General features: G+C 35.6%; 2 pseudogenes; one reads left to right on the top strand and one right to left on the bottom strand.

The window, feature by feature from the left end:
• Positions 1-12,093, bottom strand: part of LOC135204059 (mucin-2-like) — a 203,661-nt pseudogene that overhangs the window by 20,478 nt on the left and 171,090 nt on the right.
• LOC135203812 (mucin-2-like) overlaps positions 3,872-12,093 on the top strand; it is a 46,797-nt pseudogene continuing 38,575 nt past the window's right edge.

Below are 12,093 nucleotides of genomic sequence, written 5' to 3'. Positions count from 1 at the left end.
GGTTTATCAATCTGTCATATAAGAAATTCTAAACACAGGTTTGATGTGTCCCTCATACATACTGCCCAAGCGTCATAAATGTCTGCATTTCATGATGTAAATGCAAAACAAAATCCCAAAAATAATCTTGGAGAATGAACAAAAGGACTTGGATAGTGAATGGCAGGGTTAAAATTGATCTAAGTATTAAATATCCTATTCTTTCAAAGTTAGCTCGAGCCTTGCTAACCATTACCATATGCACTGTGAGCGCATTTCTCCATGGAGAAAAAAGAGAGAGAGAGAGAGAGAGAGAGAGAGAGAGAGAGAGAGAGAGAGAGAGAGAGAGAGAGAGAGAGAGAGAGAGAGAGAGAGAGGAAGTCAAATGTTTCACTAACAAATGGACTAATATGCAGTGAAGGTATCAAGAAAGCAGGTGATTAGTACACCAAATTCAATCCTTCCAAGGACATGCTATGGTCCTTAAAGACATTTCCTGTAAATAGGATTATCAACTTTCATATTCAATGATCAATTGTATTCATATGTTATATATTTAGATTCACTCTGAAAATAAAACATTAATTTGACATAACATTAGCACAATTTTGTCATCCCACTAGCATAATTTTCATAGATTTAGCATAATTTCCCATAGAGTTTAGCATCAAATGAGAAATGAGATCTGTTAGCATAAAATAAACATAACTTTGTCATCCCACTGGCATAAATTTGATAGATTTAGATTTAACATAATTTCATATAGAGTTTAGCATCAAAAGGAAGTGAGATCTATGCATAATATCAACATAATTTTGATAGATTTAGCATAATTTCATATAGAGTTTAGCATCAAATGGGAAGTGAGAACAAACTTAGCATAATATAACCATAATTTCATATATATTGGGAAGTGAGATCTAAGTTAGCATAACATTAGCATAATTTTGATAGATTTAGCACATTTTCATGTAGAGCTTAGCAACAAATGAGAAGTGAGATCTACGTTAGCATAAAATTAGCATAATTTTATCATCCCACAAGCATAATTTTGAGATGTAGTATATTAGCATAATTTCATATGCAGTATAGCATCAGAGATCTGGTAACGCAAAACGCCACCAACAACACTGACTAGTGAAGGTTGACTGAAAGAGTTTTGTTTATAAACATCATATGGGAATTCCGGAATTTTGTTCACGCAAAGTTTACTCAAAATTTGGTGTCGAAACCCGATTATGTCGACTTCTAATATGGTTGAGGTCCAGGGTTCTACTGTATATATTACCCGGACTTTACCACAAATCTACATGTAAACATATGTGTATGTTACATAAGGGATTAATATTGTTAAATAAAGAGGTGTTTTTCCAGATTATGGCCAACAGAAAACTGTCCCAGGAAACTAAAACCCTGACTCCTTTTAATGTTTCAAAAAAAGGAAAAAGTATTAGTTTATAAAAAATATGGAGAGAAAAAGAATAGGAGAGTTATTTGCATTATCCAAAAACTCACGACTTCAAGGTTAAACTGCTTCTAGCTGTCTTTAAAACAACTTTCCAGATGTAGTTGACTGATGCAACCTCCAAGGGCACAACGGTAGTTTGTTAGTAATTATCATCATTATCATTATTATTGAGAAGTTGAATCCTATTCATAAGGAACAAGCCCAAATGGGCCACTGACTTTAAATTCTAGCTTCCAAAGAATATGGTGTTCATTTGAAAGGAGTAACAGAAGGTAGTAGGAAATACACAAAAGATCAGTTATCAGGAATCACAAATTAACATATAATACTTAAAATATTAAAATAAAAGTTGAATTGTAGTAAGGTAGTTATGCACATCTTTGCTTAAACTTCTCAAGTTCCAATTGCATGGCATACTCTGGGAGACTGCTCCACAGTCCAATAGTGTGAGGAATAAAGTACCTCTGAGAATGAGAAGTTTGACAGTATGTTTATTATTGTTATTATTTCTATTTTATTTATTTTTTTTTTTGTGGGGGGGGTTAACACAGTCAATCCTATTCACATTTTTATTTTTATTTTTTTCTTGGTTTAACACAGTCATCCTATATGACTAGGTGGTTCCTATAGTGTGGGGTTCCTGGTTGCATCCTGCCACCGTAGGAGTCCATCACTTTTCTTACTGTGCTGTTTCTAGTAGCACACTCTTCTGCATGAGTCCTGGAGCCACTTCAGCATCTAGTTTTTTCAGTTTCCTTTTCAGGGATCTTGGGCTCGTGCTTAGTGATCATGGGTACAATTTCCACTGGCATATCCCATATCCTTCTTATTTCTATTTTCAGGTCTTCATACTTACCAAGTTTTTCTCTTTCTTTCTCATCTACACTGGTGTCCCATGGTATTGCGACATCAATGAATGATACCTTCTTCTTGATTTTGTCAATCAACGTCATGTCTGGTCTATTGGCATGTATCACTTAACTATTCTGACCTGTAGTCCAAGAGGATCTTTGCCTGATAATTTTCTATCACTCCCTCAGGTTAGTGTTTGTACCACTTATTACTGCACAAGCTCTGGTGGAGGGCTTTTGCTACTGAATTATGCCTCTTTTTGTACTGGTTTTGTGCAAATGCCAGATGTTTACTTGCTATGTGGTTTATGGTCTCGGCCCTAATCTTGTGCCACTGTTAGCATTCCCTTTTCTTCTTGAGTTCTACCCTCTATTGCTTGCCATGTTTCATTGCTAGCCAGTTCTTTAGTCTGTCTCATATACCATCCATGAATTGGTTTGTTGTGCCATTCCTCCGCTCTGTTTGTCATTCTTCTGAGTCTGTATATTTCTGGGTCTTCGTCTACTTTTATCAGTCCTTCTTCCCATGCACTCCTTAGCCACTCATCTTTTCTAGTCTATGCTATTCAGTTCAACTATCGTCTACTCCACTACTCCTACACTGTATCTGATTACTGGTACTGCCCAGGTGTTTATGGCTTCCATCATATTTCTGGCATTGAGTTTTGACTTGAGTATTTCCCTAAGTCTCTGCATAAATTCTTTCCCGATCGTGTCCTTCATATCTTGGTGTTTTATATCCTCACCTTCTACTTTCCCAGGTATTTGTATCCTGTCTTGTGTATGTGTTTGATGTTCTTTAAGGTCCACAATAATATACTGATGGAAGCATTAGTAGAATTTTATAAAACTAGGGTTCAAAAGCTATTACATAGCTTTATAAAATTTTACTACTGCTTCCATCAGTATATTATTGTGGACCTTAAAGAACATTACTTGGGCCCTCATAATTGAGATTGCTACCCATATGTGTTTGATGCTACTCCCATCTGGTAGCTTTATCCCTTCAGTTCTTGTCACTGCCTTTTTGTAAGCTGACCAAGGCACACTTTTTATTCCAAACTCCACCCTGATGTTACCATATACAATCCATACAGTCTGGATTAGGGTATCAATTTCCTTGTTGCTCTTACCATACAGCTTGATGTCGTCTATGAACATCAAATGGTTAATTCTGTTGCCTCCTTTCTTGAGTTGGTACTCAGCATCCATCTTCTGCAGTACTTTTGTCATGGGAATGAATCATGGCTGCTACGACAAGTAGTGGGGACAGTGAGTCGCCCTGGAAGATCCCTCTCCTTATGTTCAAACTCTACTAGTCTTATCCAAGAGCTTACAAGAACAGGCAACCCCTGGTTACCATTGGTATTGGTTACCGGCATTTCGGTTTTACAGTAGTACTTGTTCAATCTACAGGGTGGGGCAAATTAAATGCCCGAGTTTTGAAAGGCGCGCGCAACAGCTGTGGTGGTGATGGTTAAGATGTGTGTGGTCTCATTGTGACCACCAAACCCCGCCGTTTTCAGTAGCAGCCATGCCTTGGTCGGGTGAACATCGCGGCTTTGCAGTGCGCATGTATCTTGAAAATGGCCGTTCTGTCGTCGCCACTCAGCGCACCTTCCGCCTGCACTTCAACATTCCACATCATGGTCCCATCCCTGATGGCAAGGCAATCAGGCGTTGGGTTGAAGCATTGGAAGAAACTGGTTCCACAAGAAGACCTAGGGGTAGTGGAAGACCAAAAATGGTAAGAACGCCGGAAAATGTGGCCTTAGTTAAAGCAGTTGTCGAACAGTCACCGAGACGCTCTGCCCGGAAGCATTCACTTGCATTGGCCATGTCTAACCGATCTTTAAGGCGGATATTGCGTTATGATTTATCGTTCCATCCACACAAAATAATGATTGTTCAAGAATTGAAGGCCACTGACTTTGAAAATCACAGGAATTGCTGCCAGGAAATGTTGAACTGCATCTCTGAACCGTCAACTTTTTTCAGCAGTGACGAGGCCCACTTCCACCTTTTTGGAAGCGTGAATAAGCAAAATTGTCACTATTCGGTTGAAAACAACCCAAGAGAACTTCACCAGAGATCTCTCCATTCCCCTAAAGTTACTGTTTGGTGTGTAGTTTCCAAATTTGGGGTAATTGGGCCTTATTTCTTTGAGGAGGATGGAAGATCTGTAACCGTCAACTCTGAACGTTATCTTGTGAAGTTGGATGACTTTTTTGAACCAAAATTGGAAGAATTAAGTGAGGAAACAAATCTGGGAGACATCTGGTTCCAACAAGATGGAGCAACAGCCCACACTGCTCAAGTTGCAATGGTCAAATTACAACAGACATTCCCGGCACGCCTTGTCTCTCAGAGGGGTGATGTTGAGTGGCCCCCATGCTCACCTGATTTGAGCATTTGCGACTTCTTCTTGTGGGGATATCTGAAGGAGAAAGTGTTCAGAAGTCGGCCACAAAATTTCGAAGAATTGAAGATGCGAATTCGGGAGGAAATCGCTGCAATACCCCTTGAGATGTGCCGAAGAGCAGCCGAAAACTTCAGACATTGCCTTCAACAGTGCATCGCACAAACGGCATTGTATACCGATTCAAATAAAACAACAAATAATTCTGTAAGTATTGTTTTACTTTTCCTAATAGCTTATCAAAACTCGTGCATTTGATTTGCCCCACCCTGTACAGTGGTCCCCCCGTATTTGCGGGGGTGCGTACCAGACCCCCCCCGTAAATAGTTAGAACCCACAAATAGTTGGAACCCCTATAAATATGCCTAAACCTTCTATTTTGTTTGTTAAAACTGAAGAAAAACCCACTAAAAATTTTTATACCAGGTTTTTTTTAACCCTCTTACGCCGACTGGACGTATTTTACGTCGACATTTTTTGTCTCTATTGTGCCGACTGGACGTATTTTACGTCGACTTACAAAAGTTTTTTTTAAAATTCGCGGAAAAATACTTATAGGCCTACCAGCCTAAAACTTTTGAATCACGCGCCTTGGGGGATGCTGGGAGTTCACGGATCAAGGTGTTGTTTTGTTTACAATCGTTACGCAGGCGCGCAAGCGCGAATTTCTTTCTTGCCGCACTAAAAAGTATCTGTGACACATCTTGGAAATTATTTCGTCACTTTGACATAATTTTTGTACCATTGTAAATTAGCCGTTACATGATATATATATGATGTGTGCATTTTTTATGTAGAATACAACAATAAAATACTCATGATTGTAGCTTTAATCAGTTTTGAGATATTTTCATATAAATAACGATAATTGCCAAAATTTCAACCTTCGGTCAACTTTGACTCTACCGAAATGGTCGAAAACGCAATTGTAAGCTAAAACTTATATTTTAGTAATATTCAATCATTTACCTTAATTTTGCAACTAATTGGAAGTCTCTAGCACAATATTTCGATTTATGGTGAATTTAAAAAAAAACTTTTTCCTTAAGTCCGCGCGGTAACTCTTCCGAAAAAAATCATACATGCGATTGTGGTAATGTTTGCACCATTTTAAAATTGGCCGTTATATAAAGTTTTATATATGGAAATGTGCGCAATTTCATGCACAATACAACTAAACACAACCCATGGTTGTAGCTTTTATCAGTTTTGAGATATTTTCATATAAATAACGATAATTGCCAAAATTTCAACCTTCGGTCACCTTTGACTCTACCGAAATGGTAAAAAAACACAATTGTAAGCTAAAACGCATATATTCTAGTAATATTCAAGCATTTACCTTCATTTTGCAACAAATTGGAAGTCTCTAGCACAATATTTTGATTTATGGTGAATTTATGAAAAAAATAACATTTTCTTTACGTCCGCGCGGTAACTCTTCCGAAAAAATCATACGTGCGATTGTGGTAATGTTTGCACCATTTTGAATTAGCCGTTACATAAAGTTTTATATATGAAAATGTGCGCAATTTCATGTAGAATACAACAAAAAATAATTGAAGGTTGTAGCTTTTCTCATTTTTGAAATATTTGCATATAAATCACGATAAATAGAAAAAAAAAACCACGTTCGGTCAAATTTGACTCTACCGAAATGGTCGAAAAACGCAATTGTAAGCTAAAACTCTTACAGTCTAGTAATATTCAGTCATTTATCTTCATCTTGAAACAAATTCGAAGTCTCTAGCACAATATTTAGATTTATGGTGAATTTAAAAAAAAATCTTTCCTTCCCTCCGCGCGCGGATTCTCCGCCACAAATCTCCGAAATGCGTACGTCCTATTCTCGGAATATTTGCTCCATTTCATATTAGGCATTTCATAGAGTTTTATATATGAAAATGTGCGCAATTTCATGTAGAATAAAACGAAAAATATTTGAAGGTTGTAGCTTTTCTTATTTCCGAAATAATTGCATATAAAAAATATATATATATAAAAATTCGACATTCGGTCAACTTTAACTCGTCAGATATGGTCGAAAACTGCAATTGTAAGCTAATACTCTTACAGTATAGTAATATTCAATCATTTGTCTTTATTTTGAAAGAAATTGGAAGTCTCTAGGACAATATTTAGACTTATGGTGAATTTTTGAATAAAATATTTGTTTATTCATGCAGTATTTTGTGATAATATTTTCTCTGTGTTGCTTTTATCGTTTTACAATGTGTTATATACCAAAATGATCGCAATTTAGTGTAAATTACAATGAAAAAAAAGTAACTTGTTACCTTTAACCGTTTTGCGCACAGCGCGATTTGAATAAAATTATATATGAAATTTCGTTTTTGCGCTATCATATATCGCATTATTTATATATGATAATGATAATTTTTTTTCATTTCTGATGGTTGCATACTAAACTTCAGCCAATGACAAAAAAAGGAGCCAAAAATGAACTCTTAATCTTGAAAACTGAGCACGCTGTGATTTTTTGAAAAAAATATTTTTTCCGTTTCCGCGCTCACTCTTGAAACACCTCCGGCACACGGGAGATAATTTTTTTTTACCGCTTCGGCGTAAGAGGTTTAATAGTTTTATCACAAAAAGTGCATTTTATGATGAAACTGATAAAAAAACAAAACAGGAATTTGTGGATATCTCTCATAAAAAAATACCGCAAGTAGGTGAATTTTCCGCGAATAATGCGGGGAAATATTCCAGAGAGAAATCCGCAAATGTGTGAGTCCGTGAATCCAGAGAACGCGAATACAGAGGGTCCACTGTACTCGTAACTGGGTTTTACCCCCATAGGATTTATAGCACAGTAGTAATCTGGTCATCAGTGGCTTAGCCTAAGTGCCGTAACCGCCTCATAAAATATAAACACAACGAATATGCATCTTTCCTTGGCTCTTTTAATAAGTTATCCTTTACTTCGTTGTATCCAATAATGCTATATGTGGTCTTATATCAATAATGTATCATAAAATACAAACAAACCGATCATGTTTTGGTTTGGAAAAATCAGCTGTTAGAGGGAGGTTTATTTCACCGCATTAACTCAACTCAGAACGATTTTCTTGCTCCTAATTAGCAGACCATACATACTTGCATAACACGCGATCTCGCATATCATGCGACCCCCAAATATTCAACCTTAAAAAAATTATTTTATCACGTATCTCACGTATCATGCGAGATTTACGAGACCAAAATTTAACAATAGGCTAACCTCTTTTCTTCCTCTTCTATTCTATTTTTTAGTTAGGCTAAACCCTTTCCCTCCATCTCTCAATCTATCCCATCTTCTAGTTAAGTTTAAAAAAGTAAAAGAGAATGCAAAAAGTATCGGTAGTAATGATATACTTGTTTGGAAAACGCATACAGCCAGAAACAGCTGATTTGCTGTGAACAACCAATCCAATAAAAACAGCCTTTTGGCTTGCATTTCAACCATAGTACAATAGTAAAAAATTACCATATTTATGTTACAAATGACGTTAATGAGAATAAGACTGATACATTTTTACATAACAGGTAGTAGTCATAGTAGTCGACTTACTACCACAATTCGTTACAAACAACCAGTCATAAACTGATTAGGACGAAAGAATATTATACTGGCGTAGTCTACACTAGGGTAATCAGTACCATCTTTACATATATGGTAGCCAAGCCTACACCACACAGCATACTTTATACATATATAGCATACTGATTATTAATTTCAGCTAATTCTCTAGGTTCAATGCACATTGGCTTATGATGAGTCAGTACTAAGAGAAATTGAATAATATTTAACAAGTTGGCCTCGCCTATACGATGATGATTATATCGTGGTACATATATCGTATATATAGTATATGAATACAGTAGCCTTACCTTCAGTATACTGTAAACTACATATACGATATAATTTAGTAATTTATTAATAAAAACCAATTGTGGAGTTTCAATGCATTCTGACTATGATGTATCAAGTGAAAAAAAAAAAAATTAATAAATAAAAAAAAAAATGGACATGAAACGGGAATCTGATTCGGACCAACATCGGCATTCCTAGTTGAGCAATGTCAGGCTGCTGACGGCTACATATATTTACGAAATAAATACACAATGAATATGCATTTTTCTGATTATTTTAAAAAGTTACACATTACAGTATCCAATAATATTGTATGTACCAAACAAAAACTTCTTTCAGTTTTCTTCTGAAGGTTGAAAAAGAAACCCACAAAATCCCTTTGTAACTAGTTTACTTCTAAGTATTTAGTTATACTCCACACTCGAGTACTTTCAGGCCCTGTCTGTGGCCCATTTTCAAGAGATGTTTGGGATGTTAGCCTGGGTCAAGGCCCAGCAGTCTTCTGGAACTTCTTCTTGTTGTGCTGTCATTTATGTGATGGCTGTTCTGGTTTTCTTGAGAGTTGCCAATCACCTCTTGTTGCTCTGATATCCTGAGCTGATGGTCAGTGGGATTAACCCTTGTGGTAAGGGTGTGATCACCAAAAGTCTGTTGGGCAGGAAGCCTAATCTCCAGGTCAGCAGGGTCAATCTTAGCTTCTTTTAATATCAAAGCTCGGCTTATGGGATCTTCTGAGGTAAAACCTTTGTTTCCTTCAATTACTTTAATCTCTCTGATAAGTGCACCTTTTACTACCCTCCTGTGACTAATTTTGTTGCTTTTGTATATAAGCCTACTGTTTTTGACCCTAGGATGGATTTCTAAAACAGTAGGCTTATATACAAAAGCAACACAATTAGTCACAGGAGGGTAGTAGAAGGTGCACTTATCAGAGGGATTAAAGTAATTGAAGGAAACAAAGGTTTTACCTCAGAAGATCCCATAAGCCGAGCTTTGATATTAAAAGAAGCTAAGATTGACCCTGCTGACCTGGAGATTAGGCTTCCTGCCCAACAGACTTTTGGTGATCACACCCTTACCACAAGGGTTAATCCCACTGACCATCAGCTCAGGATATCAGAGCAACAAGAGGTGATTGGCAACTCTCAAGAAAACCAGAACAGCCATCACATAAATGACAGCACAACGAGAAGAAGTTCCAGAAGACTGCTGGGCCTTGACCCAGGCTAACATCCCAAACATCTCCTGAAAATGGGCCAAAGACAGAGCCTGAAAGCACTCAAGTGTGGAGTATAACTAAATGTAAATACTAAGAAGTAAACAAATTACAAAGTGATTTTGTGGGTTTCTTTTTCAATATTGTATGTATTTTCATATTATTGTATCATAAAATACTAACAAAGCAGTCGGTATTTTGGTTTGGAAATCAGCTGATGGCGAATACGAGTTTATTTCTCCATATTTAACTCATTTCGGGTCGAATTGTCTTTCTTCTAGTTAGCGTAAAATATCTAGATACTCTACTTATATGAGACAAAGTAATTTGTCATTACGACGTGTTTTTAAGTCGAAATATGAATTTAAACCGTCTCGTGAACTGAAGTATTTTTTTGTTAACAGATTGCGTTGTGGGCATGTTTATTGTGTAAAAAATATTACGTGATTCCGTTCGATATTTTCACTTCATTTCATCGTAGTACGAACTTTACAATTACATTACTTATCTTTTATCAGCGTGAACAACAGTAAAATGTGTTCTTTCAAGACCTGAAGATTTTATTAAAATAATTTTCTCTCAATTTTATCTACGGTTGTATTTGATGGCATAAGTTTACTGGAGTTATATTCTTGTTGCCGATGCACGATAATAGTATTATAGCCTTACTCGTTATAGATAAAAGATCGGCAGGGGCATAGACTGCTAAATCTAATCTGTAAGTTTTAACTGAAGTTGAGGAAAGAATGTTGATATGCTAACGACTATCATCGTGCATCGGCAACGTGGATAAAACTTTCGCAAACTTCGGTATAGTACCATCAAACTCGACCGTAAACAAAATTTAAAAGAAACTTATTTTAATAAAACTATTGTGCATGAAAAGAACACATCTTACTGTTTTCACTCCAATAAAAGATAAAATATGTAAAGCTCATAGTATTCTGATGAGATAAAGTGAAAATATCGAACGGAATATTGATTTTTGTTTAAGCAATAAACATGCCCTTAGCACCATCTACTAATGAATAAAATAACTAAATTTCATTCACAAACAATACATTTTCAAGTGATATTTCCACTTGAAAAGACTTTGTATAATGTAAAATAACCTTGTCTCATATAAATAGAGTATTTTGAAATTCATTTGCACTAACTACAGGCAAGAAAGTCCCTCTGATTTGAGTTCAACACAGCAAAACAAACTTACTTTGCAATCACCCTCAGCTTATTTACAAAACATAACATTGATTGCTATGCTTGTATTTTATAATACAAACAAATAGTAATATGAAAATACATACAATATTATTGGATGCAGTGAAGTAAAACAAAACTTTTTAAAATATCCATGGAAAAGATGCATATCTATTATGTTTGTACATTCTCATATGATACTAATATATGATTATTACATACTCAAATTTTATATCTCATGTAAGATGTGAACCCCTTAAAATTAGCTCCAAAATCAGGGATTCAAAAGTCGCATGATACACGAGTATATAAGGTAAATTAATCTCTAGAAACTATTTATATTTGACAAGGTTATGTTTCATTATAAGAAGTGTTTTAAAGTCAAAATATGACTTAAATACGCCTTATTGTGAAGCTACACTTAGTTATATTTTTCGTTAATAGGTGCTGTTGTGATGATGTTTTTGTTTGAAAAAATCAGGTAAGATTTTTTGCTCCATTCAACTCAATTCAGTGATTTTCTTGCTTCTGTTTAGTGTAAATTAATCTCTCGAAACTCCAGTATTTATATGGGACAAGGTTATGTTTCATTATACGAAGTGTTTTAAAGTCAAAATATGACTTAAATACGTCTTTTCTTGTGAACTAGATTGGTATTTTTTCGTTAACAGATGGCACCGGAAGCATGGTTTTTTGTGTAAAAAAATTAGCAGATTCCTTTTGCTATTTTTACTCTATTTCATCATAATATGAGCTTTATGAATTAATGTTTTATCAGTGTGAAAATGACATTAAACTGTTCTTATATACCCAGCATTTTTTTATTAAAATACTTTTTTCCTGACTATTATCTGCAGTTGAGTTTCATCCATGTTACGCATACACGATAATTTATAGTCATTAGCAGCACGAACGTTGTTTTCTCAGTTTCAGCTACAAATGCAGCTTAAATTTAGCAGTGCTATACTTCCATGTCGGTAAAAATATATCAGTCCTATTCTACATAATTAATATTATTTGTAACCTCTCTCTCTCTCTCTCTCTCTCTCTCTGCCAAAATTTACCTTAAGTTCATCGATCCTAACCATA

The sequence above is a fragment of the Macrobrachium nipponense genome, chromosome 44 (assembly GCF_015104395.2).
Source record: "Macrobrachium nipponense isolate FS-2020 chromosome 44, ASM1510439v2, whole genome shotgun sequence".
Classification (NCBI taxonomy): Eukaryota; Metazoa; Arthropoda; class Malacostraca; order Decapoda; family Palaemonidae; genus Macrobrachium; species Macrobrachium nipponense.
Note: the sequence above shows the minus strand (reverse complement) of the source record. Positions and strands in the feature narration are given on the sequence as shown.